At 31.1% G+C, this 21,582-nt stretch overlaps 1 long non-coding RNA gene across 2 annotated transcripts; it reads left to right on the top strand.

The window, feature by feature from the left end:
- Window positions 1–11,486: 11,486 nt before the first annotated feature.
- LOC143056363 (uncharacterized) lies at window positions 11,487–14,900 on the top strand. 2 transcript variants are annotated; one of them, XR_012972310.1, is made up of 3 exons: window positions 11,763–12,179; window positions 12,621–13,827; window positions 13,861–14,900. It is a non-coding gene; the product is annotated as an uncharacterized LOC143056363 (long non-coding RNA). The 2 variants fall into 2 exon arrangements; XR_012972309.1 differs by lacking the exon at window positions 13,861–14,900 and having other exon boundaries at window positions 11,487–12,179; window positions 12,621–13,330.
- Window positions 14,901–21,582: the final 6,682 nt, after the last annotated feature.

Here is a 21,582-nt window from a genome sequence, read left to right as displayed (position 1 = left end):
ATGCTTGGTATTATTGGTTTTTATTGTGTAGAAAGATAGTACTATGATGTTAGATGGTCTATCTAATGAATCATGCTTGGTATAATTGGTTTTTATTGTGTAGAAAGATAGTACTATGATGTTATATGGTCTATTTTTTTAAAATGCTTGGTATAATTGTTTTTTATTGTGTAGAAAGATAGTAATATGATGTTAGATGGTCTATCTAATGAAACATGCTTGGTATGATTGGTTTTTATTTTGTAGAAAGATAGTACTATGATGTTAGATGGTCTATCTAATGAAACATGCTTGGTATAATTGGTTTTTATTGCGACATAAGATACTACTATGATGTTAGATGGTCTATCTAATGAAACATGCTTGGTATAATTGGTTTTTATTTTGTAAAAAGATAGTACTATGATGTTAGATGGTCTATCTAATGAAACATGCTTGGTATAATTGGTTTTTATTGTGTAGAAAGATAGTACTATGATGTTAGATGGTCTATCTTTTGAAATATGTTTGGTATAATTGGTTTTTATTGTGTAGAAAGATAGTACTATGATGTTAGATGGTCTATCTTATGAAACATGCTTGGTGTAATTGGTTTTTATTGTGTAGAAAGATAGTACTATGATGTTAGATGGTCTATCTAATCAAACATGCTTGGTATAATTTGTTTTTATTGTGTAGAAAGATAGTACTATGATGTTAGATGGTCTATCTTTTGAAACATGCTTGGTATAATTGGTTTTTATTGTGTAGAAAGATAATACTATGATGTTAGATGGTCTATTTTTTTTAAAATGCTTGGTATAATTGTTTTTTATTGTGTAGAAAGATAGTACTATGATGTTAGATGGTCTATCTAATGAAACATGCTTGGTATAATTTGTTTTTATTGTGTAGAAAGATAGTACTATGATGTTATATGGTCTATCTAATGAAACATGCTTGGTATAATTGGTTTTTATTGCGACATAAGATAGTACTATGATGTACGATGGTCTATCTAATGAAACATGCTTGGTATAATTGGTTTTTATTGTGTAGCAAGATAGTACTATAATGTTAGATGGTCTATCTAATGAAACATGCTTGGTTTAATTGGTTTTTATTGTGTAGAAAGATAGTACTATGATGTTAGATGGTCTATCTATTGAAACATGCTTGGTATAATTGGTTTTTATTGTGTAGAAAGATAGTACTATGATGTTAGATGGTCTATCTAATGAATCATGCTTGGTATAATTGGTTTTTATTGTGTAGAAAGATAGTACTATGATGTTATATGGTCTATTTTTTTAAAATGCTTGGTATAATTGTTTTTTATTGTGTAGAAAGATAGTAATATGATGTTAGATGGTCTATCTAATGAAACATGCTTGGTATGATTGGTTTTTATTTTGTAGAAAGATAGTACTATGATGTTAGATGGTCTATCTAATGAAACATGCTTGGTATAATTGGTTTTTATTGCGACATAAGATACTACTATGATGTTAGATGGTCTATCTAATGAAACATGCTTGGTATAATTGGTTTTTATTTTGTAAAAAGATAGTACTATGATGTTAGATGGTCTATCTAATGAAACATGCTTGGTATAATTGGTTTTTATTGTGTAGAAAGATAGTACTATGATGTTAGATGGTCTATCTTTTGAAATATGTTTGGTATAATTGGTTTTTATTGTGTAGAAAGATAGTACTATGATGTTAGATGGTCTATCTTATGAAACATGCTTGGTGTAATTGGTTTTTATTGTGTAGAAAGATAGTACTATGATGTTAGATGGTCTATCTAATCAAACATGCTTGGTATAATTTGTTTTTATTGTGTAGAAAGATAATACTATGATGTTAGATGGTCTATCTTTTGAAACATGCTTGGTATAATTGGTTTTTATTGTGTAGAAAGATAGTACTATGATGTTAGATGGTCTATCTAATGAAACATGCTTAGTATAATTGGTTTTTATTGTGTAGAAAGAACGTACTATGATGTTAGATGGTCTATCTAATGAAACATCCTTGGTATAATTGGTTTTTATTGCGTAGAAAGATAGTACTATGATGTTAGATGGTCTATCTAATGAAACATGCTTGGTATAATTGGTTTTTATTGTGTAGAAAGATAGTACTATAATGTTAGACGGTCTATTTAATGAAACATGCTTGGTAAAATTTGTTTTTATTGTGTAGAAAGATAGTACTATGATGTTAGATGGTCTATCTAATGAAACATGCTTATTATAATTGGTTTTTATTGCGACATAAGATAGTACTATGATGTAAGATTGTCTATCTAATGAAACATGCTTGGAATAATTGGTTTTTATTGTGTAGAAAGATAGTACTATGATGTTAGCTGGTCTATCTAATGAAACATGATTGGTATAATTGGTTTTTATTGTGTAGAAAGATAGTACTATGATGTTAGATGGTCTATCTAATGAAACATGCTTGGCATAATTGGTTTTTGTTGTGTAGAAGGATAGTACTATGATGTTAGATGGTCTATCTAATGAAACATGCATGGTATAATTGGTTTTTATTGTGTAGAAAGATAGTACTATGATGTTAGATGGTCTATCTAATGAAACATGCTTGGTATAATTGGTTTTTATTGTGTAGAAAGATAGTACTATGATGTAAGATGGTCTATCTAATGAAACATGCTTGGTATAATTGGTTTTTATTGTGTAGAAAGATAGTACTATGATGTTAGATGGTGTATCCAATGAAACATGCTTGGTATAATTGGTTTTTATTGTGTAGTAAGATAGTACTATGATGTTAGATGGTCTATCTAATGAAACATGCTTGGTATAATTGGTTTTTATTGCGACATAAGATAGTACTATGATGTTAGATTGTCTATCTAATGAAACATGCTTGGTATAATTGATTTTTATTGTGTAGAAAGATAGTACTATGATGTTAGATGGTCTATCTAATGAAACATGATTTATATAATTGGTTTTTATGGTGTAGAAAGATAGTACTATGATGTTAGATGGTCTATCTAATGAAACATGCTTGGTATAATTGGTTTTTGTTGTGTAGAAGGATAGTACTATGATGTTAGATGGTCTATCTAATGAAACATGCATGGTATAATTGGTTTTTATTGTGTAGAAAGATAGTACTATGATGTTAGATGGTCTATCTAATGAAACATGCTTGGTATAATTGGTTTTTATTGTGTTGAAAGATAGTACTATGATGTTAGATGGTCTATCTAATGAAACATGCTTGATATAATTGGGTTTTTATTGTGTAGAAAGATAGTACTATGATGTTAGATGGTCTATCTAATGAAACATGCTTAGTATAATTGGTTTTTATTGTGTAGAAAGACAGTACTATGATGTTAGATGGTCTATCTAATGAAACATGCTTGGTATAATTGGTTTCTATTGTGTAGAAAGATAGTACTATGATGTTAGATGATCTATCTAATGAAACATGCTTGGTATAATTGGTTTTTATTGCGACATAAGATAGTACTATGATGTAAGATGGTCTATCTAATGAAACATGCTTGGTATAATTGGTTTTTATTGTGTAGAAAGATAGTACTATGATGTTAGATGATCTATCTAATGAAACATGCTCGGTATAATTGGTTTTTATTGTGTATAAAGATAGTACTATGATGTTAGATGGTCTATCTAATGCAACATGCTTGGTATAACTGGTTTTTATTTTGTAGAAAGATTTTCATATGATGTTAGATGGTCTATCTAATGAAACATGCTTGGTATAATTGGTTTCTATTGTGTAGAAAGATAGTACTATGATGTTAGATGGTCTATCTAATGAAACATGCTTGGTATAATAGGTTTTTATTGTGTAGAAAGATAGTACTATAATGTTAGATGGTCTATTTAATGAAACATGCTTGGTAAAATTTGTTTTTATTGTGTAGAAAGATAGTACTATGATGTTAGATGGCCTATCTAATGAAACATGCTTGGTATAATTGGTTTTTATTGTGTAGAAAGATAGTACTATGATGTAAGATAGTGTATCTAATGAAACATGCTTGGTATAATTGGTTTTTATTTTGTAAAAATATAGTACTATGATGTTAGATGGTCTATCTAATGAAACATGCTTGGTATGTTGGTTTTTATTGTGTAGAAAGATAGTACTATGATGTTAGATGGTCTATCTAATGAAACATGATTGGTATAATTGGTTTTTATTGCGACATAAGATAGTACTATGATGTTAGATGGTCTATCTAATGAAACATGCTTGGTATAATTGGTTTTTATTGTGTAGAAAGATAGTACTATGATGTTAGATGGTCTATCTAATGAAACATGATTGGTATAATTGGTTTTTATTGCGACATAAGATAGTACTATGATGTTAGATGGTCTGTCTAATGAAACATGCTTGGTATAATTGGTTTTTATTGCGACATAAGATAGTACTATGATGTTAGATTGTCTATCTAATGAAACATGCTTGGTATAATTGGTTTTTATTGTGTAGAAAGATAGTACTATGATGTTAGATGGTCTATCTAATGAAACATGATTGGTATAATTGGTTTTTATTGTGTAGAAAGATAGTACTATGATGTTAGATGGTCTATCTAATGAAACATGCTTGGTATAATTGGTTTTTGTTGTGTAGAAGGATAGTACTATGATGTTAGATGGTCTATCTAATGAAACATGCATGGTATAATTGGTTTTTATTGTGTAGAAAGATAGTACTATGATGTTAGATGGTCTATCTAATGAAACATGCTTGGTATAATTGGTTTTTATTGTGTAGAAAGATAGTACTATGATGTTAGATGGTCTATCTAATGAAACATGCTTGGTATAATTGGGTTTTTATTGTGTAGAAAGATAGTACTATGATGTTAGATGGTCTATCTAATGAAACATGCTTAGTATAATTGGTTTTTATTGTGTAGAAAGATAGTACTATGATGTTAGATGGTCTATCTAATGAAACAGGCTTGGTATAATTGGTTTCTATTGTGTAGAAAGATAGTACTATGATGTTAGATGATCTATCTAATGAAACATGCTTGGTATAATTGGTTTTTATTGCGACATAAGATAGTACTATGATGTAAGATGGTCTATCTAATGAAACATGCTTGGTATAATTGGTTTTTATTGTGTAGAAAGATAGTACTATGATGTTAGATGGTCTATCTAATGAAACATGCTTGGTATAATTGGTTTTTATTGTGTATAAAGATAGTACTATGATGTTAGATGGTCTATCTAATGAAACATGCTTGGTATAACTGGTTTTTATTTTGTAGAAAGATAGTACTATGATGTTAGATGGTCTATCGAATGAAACATGCTTGGTATAATTGGTTTTTATTGCGTAGAAAGATTTTACTATGATGTTAGATGGTCTATCTAATGAAACATGCTTGGTATAATTGGTTTTTATTGCGTAGAAAGATAGTACTATGATGTTAGATGGTCTATCTAATGAAACAGGCTTGGTATAATTGGTTTTTATGGTGTAGAAAGATAGTACTATAATGTTAGATGGTCTATTTAATGAAACATGCTTGGTAAAATTTGTTTTTATTGTGTAGAAAGATAGTACTATGATGTTGGATGGTCTATCTAATGAAACATGCTTGGTATAATTGGTTTTTATTGTGTAGAAAGATAGTACTATGATGTAAGATGGTGTATCTAATGAAACATGCTTGGTATAATTGGTTTTTATTGTGTAAAAATATAGTACTATGATGTTAGATGGTCTATCTAATGAAACATGCTTGGTATGTTGGTTTTTATTGTGTAGAAAGATAGTACTATGCTGTTAGATGGTCTATCTAATGAAACATGATTGGTATAATTGGTTTTTATTGCGACATAAGATAGTACTATGATGTTAGATGGTCTATCTAATGAAACATGCTTGGTATAATTGGTTTTTATTGTGTAGAAATATAGTACTATGATGTTAGATGGTCTATCTAATGAAACATGATTGGTATAATTGGTTTTTATTGCGACATAAGATAGTACTATGATGTTAGATGATCTATCTAATGAAACATGCTTGGTATAATTGGTTTTTATTGTGTAGAAAGATAGTACTATGATGTTAGATGGTCTATCTAATGAAACATGCTTGGTATAATTGGTTTTTACTGCGACATAAAATAGTACTATGATGTTAGATGATCTATCTAATGAAACATGCTTGGTATAATTGGTTATTATTGTGTAGAAAGATAGTACTATGATGTTAGATGGTATATCTAATGAAACATGCTTGGTATAATTGGTTTTTATTGTGAAGAAAGATAGTACTATGATGTTAGATGGTCTATCTAATGAAACATCCTTGGTATAATTGGTTTTTATTTTGTAGAAAGATAGTACTATGATGTTAGATGGTCTATCTAATGAAACATGCTTGGTATAATTGGTTTTTACTGCGACATAAAATAGTACTATGATGTTAGATGGTCTATCTAATGAAACATGCTTGGTATAATTGGTTTTTATTGTGTAGAAAGATAGTACTATGATGTTAGATGGTCTATCTAATGAAACATGCTTGGTATAATTGGTTTTTATTGCGACATAAGATAGTACTATGATATTAGATGGTTAATCTAATGAAACATGCTTGGTATAATTTGTTTTTATTGTGTAGAAAGATAGTACTATGATGTTATATGGTCTATCTTATGAAACATGCTTGGTATAATTGGTTTTTATTGCGTAGAAAGACAGTACTATGATGATAGATGGTCTATCTAATGAAACATGCTTGGTATAATTGTTTTTTATTGTGACATAAGATAGTACTATGATGTTAGATGGTCTATCTAATGAAACATTCTTGGTATTTAGTTTTTTTGTGTAGTAAGATAGTTCTATGATGTTAGATGGTCTATCTAATGAAACATGCTTGGTATAACTGGTTTTTATGGTGTTGTAAGATATTACTATGATGTTAGATGGTCTATCTATTGAATCATGCTTGGTATAGTTGATTTTTATTGTGTAGAAAGATAGTACTATGATGTTAGATGGTCTATCTAATGAAACATGCTTGGTATAATTGGTTTTTATTGCGTAGAAAGATAGTACTATGATGTTAGATGGTCTATCTAATGAAACATGCTTGGTATAATTGGTTTTTATTGCGTAGAAAGATAGTACTATGATGTTAGATGGTCTATCTAATGAAACATGCTTGGTATAATTGGTTTTTATTGCGACATAAGATAGTACTATGATGTTAGATGGTCTATCTAATGAAACATGCTTGGTATAATTGGTTTTTATTGTGTAGAAAGATAGTACTATGATGTTAGATGGTCTATCTAATGAAACATGCTTGGTATAATTGGTTTTTATTGTGTAAAAGATAGTACTATGATGTTAGATGGTCTCACTAATGAAACATGCTTGGTATAATTGGTTTTTATTGTGTAGAAAGATAGTAATATGATGTTAAATGGTCTATCTAATGAAACATGCTTGGTATAATTGGTTTTTATTTTGTAGAAAGATAGTACTATGATGTTAGATGGTCTATCTAATGAAACATGCTTGTTATAATTGGTTTTTATTGCGACATAAGATACTACTATGATGTTAGATGGTCTATCTAATGAAACATGCTTGGTATAATTGGTTTTTATTTTGTAAAAAGATAGTACTATGATGTTAGATGGTCTATCTAATGAAACATGCTTGGTATAATTGGTTTTTATTGTGTAGAAAGATAGTACTATGATGTTAGATGGTCTATCTAATGAAACATGCTTGGTATAATTGTTTTTTATTGCGTAGAAAGATAGTACTATGATGTTAGATGGTCTATCTAATGAAACATGCTTGGTATAACTGGTTTTTATGCTGTTGTAAGATATTACTATGATGTTAGATGGTCTATCTATTGAATCATGCTTGGTATAGTTGATTTTTATTGTGTAGAAAGATAGTACTATGATGTTAGATGGTCTATCTAATGAAACATGCTTGGTATAATTGGTTTTTATTGCGTAGAAAGATAGTACTATGATGTTAGATGGTCTATCTAATGAAACATGCTTGGTATAATTGGTTTTTATTGCGTAGAAAGATAGTACTATGATGTTAGATGGTCTATCTAATGAAACATGCTTGGTATAATTGGTTTTTATTGCGACATAAGATAGTACTATGATGTTGATGGTCTATCTAATGAAACATGCTTGGTATAATTGGTTTTTATTGTGTAGAAAGATAGTACTATGATGTTAGATGGTCTATCTAATGAAACATGCTTGGTATAATTGGTTTTTATTGTGAAGAAAGATAGTACTATGATGTTAGATGGTGTATCTAATGAAACATGCTTGGTATAATTGGTTTTTATTGTGTAGTAAGATACAATGTAGTACTATGATGTTTGATGGTCTATCTAATGAAACATGCTTGGTATAATTGGTTTTTATTGTGTAGAAAGATAGTACTATCATGTTAGATGGTCTATCTAATGAAACATGATTGGTATGATTGGTTTTTATTGCGACATAAGATAGTACTATGATGTTAGATGGTCTATCTAATGAAACATGCTTGGTATAATTGGGTTTTATTGTGTAGAAAGATAGTACTATGATGTTAGATGGTCTATCTAATGAAACATGCTTGGAATAATTGGTTTTTATTGCGTAGAAAGATAGTACTATGATGTTAGATGGTCTATCTAATGAAACATGCTTGGTATAATTGGTTTTTACTGCGTAGAAAGATAGTACTATGATGTTAGATGGTCTATCTAATGAAACATGCTTGGTATAATTGGTTTTTATTGCGACATAAGATAGTACTATGATGTTAGATGGTCTATCTAATGAAACATGCTTGGTAAAAATGGTTTTTATTGTGTAGAAAGATAGTACTATGATGTTAGATGGTCTATCTAATGAAACATGCTTGGTATAATTGGTTTTTATTGTGAAGAAAGATAGTACTATGATGTTAGATGGTGTAACTAATGAAACATGCTTGGTATAATTGGTTTTTATTGTGTAGTAAGATAGTACTATGATGTTAGATGGTCTATCTAATGAAACATGCTTGGTATAATTGGTTTTTATGGTGTTGTAAGATATTACTATGATGTTAGATGGTCTATCTATTGAATCATGCTTGGTATAATTGATTTTTATTGTGTAGAAAGATAGTACTATGATGTTAGATGGTCTATCTAATGAAACATGCTTGGTATAATTGGTTTTTATTGCGTAGAAAGATAGTACTATGATGTTAGATGGTCTATCTAATGAAACATGCTTGGTATAATTGGTTTTTATTGCGTAGAAAGATAGTACTATGATGTTAGATGGTCTATCTAATGAAACATGCTTGGTATAATTGGTTTTTATTGCGACATAAGATAGTACTATGATGTTAGATGGTCTATCTAATGAAACATGCTTGGTATAATTGGTTTTTATTGTGTAGAAAGATAGTACTATGATGTTAGATGGTCTATCTAATGAAACATGCTTGGTATAATTGGTTTTTATTGTGAAGAAAGATAGTACTATGATGTTAGATGGTGTATCTAATGAAACATGCTTGGTATAATTGGTTTTTATTGTGTAGTAAGATAGTACTATGATGTTTGATGGTCTATCTAATGAAACATGCTTGGTATAATTGGTTTTTATTGTGTAGAAAGATAGTACTATCATGTTAGATGGTCTATCTAATGAAACATGATTGGTATAATTTGTTTTTATTGCGACATAAGATAGTACTATGATGTTAGATGGTCTATCTAATGAAACATGCTTGGTATAATTGGTTTTTATTGTGTAGAAAGATAGTACTATGATGTTAGATGGTCTATCTAATGAAACATGCTTGGTATAATTGGTTTTTATTGCGACATAAGATAGTACTATGATGTTAGATGGTCTATCTAATGAAACATGCTTGGTATAATTGGTTTTTATTGCGTAGAAAGATAGTACTATGATGTTAGATGGTCTATCTAATGAAACATGCTTGGTATAATTGGTTTTTATTGTGTAGAAAGATAGTACTATGATGTTAGATGGTCTATCGAATGAAACATGCTTGGTATAATTGGTTTTTATTGTGTAGAAAGATAGTACTATGATGTTAGATGGTCTATCTAATGAAACATGCTTGGTATAATTGGTTTTTATTGCGTAGAAAGATAGTACTATGATGTTAGATGGTCTATCTAATGAAACATGCTTGGTATAATTGGTTTTTATTGCGTAGAAAGACAGTACTATGATGTTAGATGGTCTATCTAATGACACATGCTTGGTATAATTGGTTTTTATTGCGACATAAGATAGTACTATGATGTTAGATGGTCTATCTAATGAAACATGCTTGGTATAATTGGTTTTTATTGCGTAGAAAGATAGTACTATGATGTTAGATGGTCTATCTAATGAAACATGCTTGGTATAATTGGTTTTTATTGTGTAGAAAGATAGTACTATGATGTTAGATGGTCTATCGAATGAAACATGCTTGGTATAATTGGTTTTTATTGTGTAGAAAGATAGTACTATGATGTTAGATGGTCTATCTAATGAAACATGCTTGGTATAATTGGTTTTTATTGCGTAGAAAGATAGTACTATGATGTTAGATGGTGTATCTAATGAAAAATGCTTGGTATAATTGGTTTTTATTGCGTACAAAGATAGTACTATGATGTTAGATGGTGTATCTAATGAAACATGCTTGGTATAATTGGTTTTTATTGTGTAGAAAGATAGTACTATGATGTTAGATGGTCTATCTAATGAAACATGCTTGGTATAATTGGTTTTTAAAGGCAGTGCTTTAAGGCCTGACTTTCAAGTCATGAGGTTCATCTTTCCTTACGCAAATCTTTGCTGGGGGTCATTTTGCAAGAAATAGATCCGGAAATGTTTAATTTTCTCCTCTACTTTTTGTGGTATGTATTGGTTTTTGTTCCTTTCATTTACATTGGGAAATAAAGAAACGATCAGTGTGTATTGTTCGTTTTAAAAATCTGTTTATTAATGTGTCTTTTGCATTATAAGCAGTCAATCTGATTACAAACTATCATTATTCGAATTCCGTGTGGAAAGAGGTCCGTTCAATTTCGAGTACTATTTGCGATCTAAAGATATTTTAAAATCATTTCACTCGTTGATATAACATGATATTATAATTAAAAGTCGACTGACCGTGAATTATATTGCATAATCTACAATTTAAAGTATTTCTGTACGTGAAGCCGTATGACGTTATAGTTATTTCTGTCTCAGTTATGTAAAATATGAAATTATCGTTCCTGAATAGGGTTTCACTAATTAAAGACAAGAAGCGTCAAAAAGTGATAAGAAGCGACAATAAAATTAAAATAGCGATAAGAAGCGACAATATAATTAATTTAGCGAGAAGAAGCGACTATACATAAATAAAAAAAATGTCATTGCAACAACTTATTCCCCATAAATATTAAAAAAAACATGCATTATTTTTTATTATAGGGGCGGTTATAAAACATTTTTTATATTACTGTACATTGATAGATAAAAATATGTTTTTATTAAGAAGAAAGGGATTAGTTTTTATTAAATATAAAAAAAATATATATATTTTATGCACACGCTAAAAATTGGCCATCAAAACAAAAAAAAATCAATTTCCTTTTAAAGAATTTATTGAATCAAAACCATGCAATATCATTTCCTTTCTAACAGTAAAATTCTTCTTTTTCATAGGGACATATTTGATAGGTGTAGCTTCACCCTATCACATCAAATGAGAATAGCCTCGTGAGAGAATTAGGATTCGCGTGTCCCTTGTTAGTTATTGTCGCTTCGTCACTAAATTAAACTTCTTGTCGCTGTTTGTCTCTAAAATTCTTCTTGTCTCTTATTAGTGAGACCAGTCAGTTCCGTCCTTAACTTCCGTTTTTGCACTGCAAAACAATCACACAATTAACGATGTCTAGTCCTTGTTGGTGTGTACCTGAGTGTCATTTAAGAGGAGGACTTGCATTTCTAAATGACTTAATAAGAAGGAAAAGTTGGATCAACGCCATGGCTCAAACGTAGATTGTCATGTGCGATGCAATCGTAGAACCCATATCAATCAGCTGTTGTTTGCAAGGCACATTTTACTGAAAACGACTACGTTCAGGAAACTATTCATGGTAAAACTTTATTTGCTTTAAGAAATATATACTGTTATTTATATAATCGCCATGCAAGTAAACCAAAGTCTGTTTGCAACCGCAATTATCGTTTTAGAATAAAAAGGGGGGTGAATTCAAGACGTCATAACTTTTGGGATTACGATTCAATATCATCTGTTTGACATTTTTTGGTTAATACTACAATTGTATGGTTTTTCTACAAGAGATATATTATACTGATAATTATTTTAGCAGTAATTATGTAAATTTCGGTTGTAATGACAAGAATTCATGAGCTATGCCTCGGGCTTTCTTAAAAAATATCAATGACAATGTAAACAGGAACAAAACATTGACAGGAATGATGCTCTCCACCTATGTTATAGTTATTTAGGTATGTGTGTTACACAAGTCTTTCACAAGTTTCAAAAAAAGCTAATGTTATAAAACTTTTTTCAGGGCACATACCCACTTTATAGAGACTTGTCTACTGCCATGCATTCCCATCCTATTTTCATGCACCATTTGTAAGCAAGAGACTGAATGGTTTACAAAATTAAAAATCAGGGCGGTGTCCCGTTAAACCAAAAGAACTAAACTGGATGAATATTGTAGGAGAAATCTAGAGGAAAGTTTTGATTTGTGAAATAGGTTTTCCTGAACAGATGTACATTCATCCTGCAGGAAAGATTTATAACTGTCCACCACCAACTGACGAGCTAATGTTGAGCTTCACAGATGGAATTACTCAAACACCATAAATGCCTATGTTTTCAGCACAGATTTCACAAATCATGACACAGCTGTGCATTTTTATGCCCCACCTACGATAGTAGAGGGGCATTATGTTTTCTGGTCTGTGCGTCCGTTCGTCTGTTCGTCCGTTTGTCCGTCCGTCTGTCCCTCTTCAGGTTAAAGTTTTTGGTCAAGGTAGTTTTGGATGAAGTTGAAGTCCAATCGACTTCAAACTTGGTACACATGTTCCCTATGATATGATCTTTTTAATTTAATGCCAAATTAGAGTTTTTACCCCAATGTCACGGTCCACTGAACATGGAAAATGATAGTGCGAGTGGGGCATTCGTGTACTGGGGACACATTCTTGTTTATACCTGTTAAGAGTCGAAAACTAAATATTATTTTTATATAAATAAACATATATTGTGTCATTTTATAATTTATATTTTTCCAAAGGATGCATGAATGAAAGTAGTGAAATTCATTTTCTTTGATATATAGATTTGAATTACAATTGTTCATGTTATTGTAATGCATATAAAAAGAAGGAGATGTGGCACAATGTAAATATATGATATTCTGTGAGTTTATCAAACTAAAGGGGATAAGAAATGGGTATAAGCAGTTACAGGACTGTACTACTGTACAATCTCCAACAATGAGAAAAACTCATACTGTAAAGAGAATTTCATATTTACAAGTAAGTTTTGTTTTTGCATTGAATAAAGCAAATATGGGAAGTGGTTAAAATGCTAATGAGACAGCTTTTATGGCCACCAGATGTCATTGTTACCTTGATTAAAAACTCCTTTTTAGCTCACCTGACCTGACTCATCACTTGGTTTTGTCGTCCATAAACTTTTACAAAAAATCTTCTCTGAAACTACTGTGCCAAATTTAACCAAACTTAGCCAAAATCATCATTGCGGTATCTAATTTAAAAAATGTGTGGTTAGACCAGGTCAACCAACCGAGATGGCCACTATGGCCAAAAATAGAACATACAGGTAAAATGTAGATTTTGACTTATAACTCTGAAACCAAAGCATTTAGAGCAAATCTGACATAGGGTGAAATTGTCTCTTCAGTGAAGATCTATCTGCCCAGGAATTTTCAGACAAATCTGACAACCCGTTGATGGATTGCTGCCCCCAAATTAGTAATTTGAAGGAAATTTTGCAGAGTTTGGTTATTATCTTAAATATTATTATAGATAGAGATAAACTGTAAACAGCAATAATGTTCTGCAAAGTAAGATCTACAAATAAGTCAATATGACCAAAATTTTAAGTTGACCCCTTAAAGAGTTATTGCCCTTTATAGTCAATTTTTAACAATTTTCATAAATTTTTGTATTTTTTGTTAATTTTTAAAAAATATTTTCAACTGTAAATACTGGGCCATGTTTATTATAGATATAGATAATTGTAGCACCAAGAATGTTCAGTAAAGAAAGATCTACAAACACATCCCCATCATCAAAAACACAATTTTGTCATTTTATATGTGTCCGTTGTTTAATATGCACATAGACCGTCCAAGGTGAGCGACACAGGCTCTTGAGAGTCTCTAGGTCATTAATACAGGTAGATAACTTTATCATGTTTATACTGAAAAATTATTTTGCTTGGAGGGAGAATTTTAAAAAAAGTTCTGTCTTCAAAAGAGTTGACATGTTACTATGTACATTAACCATTATGTTACTTGATGTTCTAGCAATACACACAGAACGGAGACTAGTCAATCTTTGTGAATTATTTTTCATAGGATAGGAGTAATTGAATATGTGTATATAATCAATAATTAAAAATAGTTTTATTTACATTAAAAAGGAAAAGTTCTTATGTCTTAAAATTGCATTTCATGGCGAGGTACAAAAAATATACTGTAAACAGTAGACTATAGATATAGGTGAACTAGGTACAAGAGAACTCTAAATCTTAAATACTACAAACCACCTCTGGTCAATGGGAGATAATGATATAACTGGACTAGAAATACACACAACCTGTAATTAACTGCCTTTACAGCGCTTTTGCGCTTTGATTATTGTGTAGTAAGATAGTACTATGATGTTAGATTGTTAATCTTATGAAACATGCTTGGTATAATTGGTTTTATTGTCTAGTAAGATAGTACTGTGCTGTTAGATTGTCTATCTATTGAAACATGCTTGGTATAATTGGTTTTTATGGTGTAGTAAGATAGTACTATGATGTTAGATGGTCTATCTATTGAAACATGCTTGGTATAATTGGTTTTTATTGTGTAGTAAAATAGTACTATGATGTTAGATTGTCTATCTAATGAAACATGCTTGGTATAATTGGTTTTTATTGTGTAGTAAGATAGTACTGTGCTGTTAGATTGTCTATCTATTGAAACATGCTTGGTATAATTGGTTTTTATGGTGTAGTAAGATAGTACTATGATTTTAGATGGTCTATCTATTGAAACATGCTTGGTATAATTGGTTTTTATTGTGTAGTAAGATAGTACTATGATGTTAGATGGTCTATCTTATGAAACATGCTTGGTATAATTGGTTTTCATTGTGTAGAAATGTCTCTGTCGTGGTCACTACAACAAAAATATAAAATGATAGTGATTTTTACCCCCTGTTAGAAGTCCTAAAGGTTTTTTTTAAGTACAAATAAAAAAGCAAGATAGATCACAGTAGTCAATATAAAAATGAGAAGATGTGGTATGATTGACAATGAGACAACTCTCCTCAAGAGACCAAATAACACAGAAATTAACAACTATAGGTCACTGTATGGCCTTCAACAATATGTTACACAGGAACAAATGACGACCACTGAATTACAGGCTCCTGACTAGGGACAGGTACAAACAGAATGTTGGATGTTAAATTAGTTTAAAGGTGCCAATCCTCCCCCTAAGACTACCAAGAGTGCACATGCTAAAATGTCTCACCTGTTTTTACTGAGCATTGATTTTATGTTGATAGTCCTAAATATGAAGTTTTACTTCGTGTATCACATATGTAAACTTAATTTGATCCAAGAAAATGAGGGCATACTCAGATAAATCAAGCCAGAAATACATTACACCTTACAATCATTCCATACATATCAATCATATTTGACCTATTACTTACAGTAAATATACAAGAAACAGACCAAACCTTGAAAACTTCATATTGACCAATGAAACAAGGTCAAGGTCAGATGAACCCTGCCATACAGACATGTCACCTTACAATCATTCAATGGATCAAATATAGTTGCCCTATGGCATATACTATCTAAGAAACAAACATAACCAAGAAAACTTAACATTGACCAATGATCTGTGAAAATGAGGTCAATATCAGATGACACATTCCAATCAGACATGTACACCTTACAATCATAATTCGCTTTTAGCAGCCAGTTTGGTTCAATTTTGTCAGAATATGCTAAGAAAGATTGCTGATGAATTATTAACTTGCAAGTGAATAATTTTACTTTATTTAATCCATATTCATGTGACCTTCAATTTAACCCCTTATCTAGAGATTGGTTAAGCAAGAATGAGGTGTGTTTTGTTATTAAAAGGAAAAGAATGTCAACATTAAATGTGAAACAAGGATAAATCATTTGATTGACTGATTCGATCCACAAAATCTCATTCTTATACAGGTAACAAGAGTGCATACACTGAAATGTCTCGCCTTCTTTACTTATCATTGATATTATGTTGATAGTCCTAAGTACAAAGCTTTATTAAAAACTGTCACATAAACTTAACATTAACCAAGATAACTAATCAAAGACCAATGAACCATGAAAATGCGGTCAAGGTCAGATGAACCATGCCAAGCAGACATGTACAGCTAACAATGCTTTAGTAAAACAAATGTAGTTGACCTATTACTTATAGTTTAAGAAAAATAGACCAAAACACAAAATCTTAACACTAAGCAATGAACCGTGAAAATGAGGTCGAGGTCAAATAAAACCTGCGCAACTGACATATAGATCATAAAATATTTACATACACCAAATATAGTTGACCTATAGCATATAGTATTCTAAAGATAAAAAGACCAAAACTCGAAAACTTAACTTTGACCATTCAACCATGAAAATGAGTTCAAGGTCAGATGACATCTGCCAGTTGGACATGTACACCTTACAATCATTCCATACAACAAATATAGTAGATCTATTGCATAAAGTATGAGAAAAACAGACCAAAACACAAAAACTTAACTATAACCACTGATCCATGAAAATGAGGTCAAGGTCAGATGACATCTGCCAGTTGGACAAGTACACCTTACAGTCCTTCCATACACCGAAAAATATACTAGCCCTATTGCTTATAGTATCTGAGATATGGACTTGACAACCAAAATTTAACCTTGTTCACTGATCCATGAAATGAGGTGGAGGTCAGGTGAAAACTGTCTGACAGGCATTAGGACATTGCAAGGTACGCACATACCAAATATAATTATCCTATTACTTATAATAAGAGAGAATTCAACATTACAAAAAATCTGAACTTTTTTTTCAAGTGGTCACTGAACCATGAAAATGAGGTCAAGGACATTTGACATGTAACTGACGGAAACTTCGTAACATGAGGCATCTATATTCAAAGTATGAAGCATCCAGGTCTTCCACCTTCTAAAATATAAAGCTTTTAAAAAGTTAGCTAACGCTGCCGCCGCCGGATCACTATCCCTATGTCGAGCTTTCTGCAACAAAAGTTGCAGGCTCGACAAAAATGATGATTAACATATATTTTTAATCTATAATATGAAATCAAACAAACCTAGAAAAAATCAAACTGCACAGGTTTGCTATCTATTTATATCTATATTTATATCAAGTTATATGACCGTCGGCAGACTTTGGAGGTTACCTCAATAGTTAATCAGATGGTGTCTATACTGAAATACACACAAAATGCCCCTTTAACAGTAGTGAGCCAAGTTGCTTGATTTTATCTAGAAGAAAAGGAACCAAAGAGACACACAAAAACCATGAAAACAGGTCTCCTCTCTTATTATTATTATACATTCTGAAAAAGGCAGTTCAGATGACTGAAGAATCTGAAATATTGTATCACACACTTGAGCATGTTCACATAAAGCTTCTAAAAATTGTTTACATGCTACAAATCAACATTATCAATTTCCAGACCAAATATAAAATTGCCTCCTTTTATAGAAGTCAAAACAAGTTAGAAAGTTTTCTACAGAAGGTTATTCAGATGTACATACGTACAGACAAACTGAATGATGTGCAAAGTCAAGGGGTTACTAGACCTCTTTTAACATTGGTGATGCAGGTAAAAATAACTAACAAAATCACTAAAGACAAAAGTTAAAATATGCTTAATCAAGTTCAAAAATAATTTATACACACTTCATCCCCTTTTACAGGTAACTCCTGCCTCATATTAACATAATAGATCATGATAAGCAGATTATACATGTATTTACTTTGCATCAAATAACAAAGAATACAGCAAAGAAACTGGTTTTTAAATATCATACACAAATCAATCTGTTTCTTTGTTGGTGATGAACTCAACTTTAAGCACTCTCAGCTATATTTCGGTAGCCATTTTTTATTGGTGGAAGAAGCCATACTATCTGGAGAGAACCATCACTGAGTATTGACCTTCAACAGCAAAAATGGTAATCCTTGTCAATTTTAAAGATATCCGTCAAATGCACCTCATAATCTCACAATCTCAGTCATTGTTAGTGTTGACAAGCTATTTATCCCTGTAGATAAACTACTTAAACCACTTGACCACCAACAACCCAGTATATCAATCTGTGTTATTAATTTCATGTAGTTATACATACATGTACCTGCTTTATAAGCATTCCCATGCTTATGCTGCACACAAAGTTTTTTCACCCATGTGTACAGCTTATTTCTCTGTTTCTTCTCTCTGTGACCATACCTGTCACCTTCCTTCAAAATTGGCAGGTCATACTCGGAACCAACAATCTAATAATAAAATTGAAAATTAAAATTTTAAATACATTTTACAAAATTGCCTCACTGTCTCAAAACACATTATCACAACTACTTAGTACATGTAGTATAACTAGAGATTCAGTGTATATAATGTGCGAATCCTGAAATACCGTTTTTACTGTATCCGTTATGAATTTTTAATGTAGAATGATAAATAAACAGACGACAAATTCAAGATTTTTGAATAAAATAAGAAATAATATATAATATGTACTGTTTTAATAAAGTCATGATATAGTTCAGAGATGCGGACAGGTTTTCATTGCTCATACTGCATGATCCAGGTTTAAAATTGATACAAAAATATACCTTTTAACATAATTATTAATGTTGTATAACTTAAGGTAGCACAATACAAAGTTTTTGTCATTCCCAAACAGACAACTTTAAACTGATGTAGTTCATTCCATCCTTCTTTATATTTTATAAACGAGGTACCAAAAGAAAGAAGAAAGATTAGTCTTTCAAATTGTGATAATTTCATTATGACATAATTATTACATAATTAATTATTATGTAATTATTGTTACAGGATAAATCATCTGACTGTGATAGATTGACTCTGACACTATGTCTATTGGCCAAAGTACCACTAGTACAGGATAAATCATCTGACTGTGACAGATTTACTCTGACGCCATTTCTATTGGTCAAGGTATCATTATTGTTATAGGATAAATCATCTGACTGTGATAGATTGACTCTGACACCATGTTTATAGGTCACAGTATCATTATTATTACGGGATAAATCATCTGACTGTGATAGATTAACTCTGACACCATTTCTATTGGTCAAGGTATCATTACTTGTACAGGATAAATCATCGGACTGTGATAGATTGATTCTGACACTATGTCTATTGGCCACAGTACCACTAGTGGTACAGGATAAATCATCTAACTGTGATATCTTTACTCTGACGCCATTTCTTTTGGTCAAGGTATCATTATTGTTACAGGATAAATCTTCTGACTGTGATAGATTGACTCTAACACCATGTCTATAGGTCACAGTAACATTATTGTTATAGGATAAATCATCTGACTGTGATAGATTGACTCTGACACCATGTCTATAGGACACAGTATCATTATTGTTACAAGATAAATCATCTGACTTTGATAGATTGACTCTGACATCATGTCTATAGGTGACAGTATCATTATTGTTAAAGGATAAATCATCTGACTGTGATAGATTGACTCTGACACAATGTCTATTGGCCACAGTACCACTAGTGGTACAGAATAAATCATCTGACTGTGATAGATTTAGTCTGACGCCATTTCTATTGGTCAAGGTATCATTATTGTTACGGGATAAGTCATATGACTGTGATAGATTAACTCTGACATCATGTCTATAGGTCACAGTATCATTATTGTTACGGGATAAATCATCTGACTGTGATAGATTGACTCTTACACCATGTCTATATGTCACAGTATCATTATTATTACGGGATAAATCATCTGACTGTGATAAATTGACTCTGACACCATGTCTATAGGCCAGAGTACCATTATTGCTACAAAATAAATCATCGGACTGTGATAGATTGATTCTGACACCATGTCTATAAGCCACAGTAGCATTATTGTTACGGGATAAATCATCTGACTGTGATAGATTGACTATGTCACCATGTCTATAGGACACAGTACCATTTTTGTTACAGGGTAAATCAGCTGACTGTGATATATTGACTCTGACACTATGTCTATAGGTCAAAGTATCATTATTGTTACAGGATAAATCATCTGACTGCGATACATTGACTCTGACACTATGTCTGTTGGCCACAGTACCACTAGTGGTACAGGATAAATCATCTGACTGTGATAGATTTACTGTGACGCCATTTCTATTGGTCAAGGTATCATTATTGTTAAAGGATAAATCATCTGACTGTGATAGATTGACTCTGACACCATGTCTATAGATCACAGTATCATTATTGTTACGGGATAAATAATCTGACTGTGATATATTGACTCTGACACCATGTCTATAGGTCACAGTATCGTTATTATTACCGGACAAATCATCTGACTGTGATAGATTGACTCTGACACCATTTCTATTGGTCACAGTATCATTATTGTTATAGGATAAATCATCTGACTGTGATAGATTGTCTCTGTCATCATGTCTATAGGTGACAATATCATTATTGTTACAAGATAAATCATCTGACTGTGATAGATTAACTCTGACACCATGTTTATAGGTCACAGTATCATTATTGTTACAGGATATATCATCTGACTGTGATATATTGACTCTGACACTATGTCTATTGGCCACAGTACCACTAGTGGTACAGGATAAATCATCTGACTGTGATAGATTTACTCTGACGCCATTTCTTTTGGTTAAGGTATCATTATTGTTACAGGATAAATCATCTGACTGTGATAGATTGACTCTGACACCATGTATATAGGTCACAGTATCATTATTGTTATAGGATAAATCATCGGACTGTGATAGATTGACTCTGACATCATGTCTATAGGTGACAGTATCATTATTGTTACAGGATAAATCATCTGACTGTGATAGATTTAGTCTGACGCCATTTCTATTGGTCAAGGTATCATTATTGTTACGGGACAAATCATATGACTGTGATAGATTAACTCTGACATCATGTCTATAGGTCAGAGTAT

Source organism: Mytilus galloprovincialis, chromosome 13 (genome assembly GCF_965363235.1).
Source record: "Mytilus galloprovincialis chromosome 13, xbMytGall1.hap1.1, whole genome shotgun sequence".
NCBI lineage: Eukaryota > Metazoa > Mollusca > Bivalvia > Mytilida > Mytilidae > Mytilus > Mytilus galloprovincialis.
Note: the sequence above shows the minus strand (reverse complement) of the source record. Positions and strands in the feature narration are given on the sequence as shown.